Raw genomic sequence first — 1,691 nt, forward strand, 5'->3', positions numbered from 1 at the left:
AGCAGCAGCGAACACCTGTCGCGTTTCAGGTAGGCAACTACAATACAGCTGCCCGAGCGACACACAAAACTTGGATTGTAAGCAAGTTACTTTACGGTAAGTTACGTCTAGAGTTTTTTTTTTTTTTAAAGATTGTATTGACAGCGGGGAAACGTGTGTGCGGTTTTCTGGTTTCGTTGTTGACGCAAAGGAGGTGAGCCATCGACTATATGTCACAGCGGATGATCTTGATGATGTGTAAAATACAAATAGCTCAAAATAGCTTTTGGCACAGTTCAGGACACCAGGCAGGGCATTTGCACCTTTTGGGGGTACAACGGTCGTCATTGACATGGTACCCTCCAACGTAGGCTACTAGTTTTATACCCTCGAGACTTGAATTTTATAATGAGGGTATATAGCTCTATCTTATGGACCTGGAAAAGATGAAGGGCGGCTCTAGGGTCTGCCCTTAATGGCTGTAAAACCCAGTTAAAATATACCACCCACTGTTAAATTTTAATTGCCACATTTGTCTTTATTATTGTCACAAAAATAAGTTAAAATTGCAAAAAATAAATAAAATCCTAGCTATGAAAAAATAAAATTGAGACAACCAAGTGTGGAACCATTAAAGCAGGGATGTCAAACTCATTTTTGTCACGGGCCACATCGCAGCTATGACTATGAACCCATATAAATGAAACATTACCTCATATGCCGCGGGCCACCAGTGGTGTAGATAAAGCACCATGTAAGTCCAGTCCATTTACCATATACATATCTATGTGTGTGTGTGTGTGTGTGTGTGTGCCTCACAGTTCTGAGGTGCGGGGTTCAATCCCCGTCCCCGCCTGTGTGGAGTTTGCATGTTCTCCCCGTGCCTGCGTGGGTTTTCTCCGGGCACTCCGGTTTCCTCCCACATCCCAAAAACATGCATTCATTGGAGATTCTAAATTGTTCGTAGGCATGAATGTGAGTGCGAATGGTTGTTTGTTTGTATGTGCCCTGCGATTGACTGGCAACCAGTTCAGGGTGTACCCCGCCTCCTGCCCGATGACAGCTGGGATAGGCTCCAGCACGCCCGCGACCTTAGTGAGGAGAAGCGGCTCAGAAAATGGATGGATGGATACACTCAGAGTAAACTTGTCATACATGAATGTTGTAGTTTAAACATCGTAATCATCTGGATCAGGAAACAAATCAGGTAAAGCAAAATCATCATCATCATCGTCATTATCAACAACCAGTAAAGGATACGTCTGCTCCATACGGTTCTCCACGGTTCGCTTTGGTAATTAAGCTACTGATTAAAGCCTGAGTGCATGGGATACAACAACATCCACACAATGTCAGAATGGCTGCAAAAACAGCAATTGATATCAATATTGATGAAATTAGGGTTTTGTATTTACCAAAAACGTCCCTCCAGCTGTCCCACAAGGAGGTGTCTACACCAGAATGTTCCTTCATCTTGTGATTGAGGGTCCGTAGACCATTGATGGCTCTCAAGCTGCCATCTGAAGCAGTATTGTTTGGAATGTATGTACAACATTGTTCTCCAAACATACCGCAAACACCTCCCTCTCTTGCGAGAAGCATGTCGACAGCTATGCGGTTTTGGAACGTCATTAAAGAGGTAGCCTTGAGCTGCTCATGCACAGCTTCCAACCCACTCTGAGTCCAATTTCCTAATCTCTCTACATTGAAGT

This window comes from Phycodurus eques, chromosome 14, assembly GCF_024500275.1.
Source record: "Phycodurus eques isolate BA_2022a chromosome 14, UOR_Pequ_1.1, whole genome shotgun sequence".
Classification (NCBI taxonomy): Eukaryota; Metazoa; Chordata; class Actinopteri; order Syngnathiformes; family Syngnathidae; genus Phycodurus; species Phycodurus eques.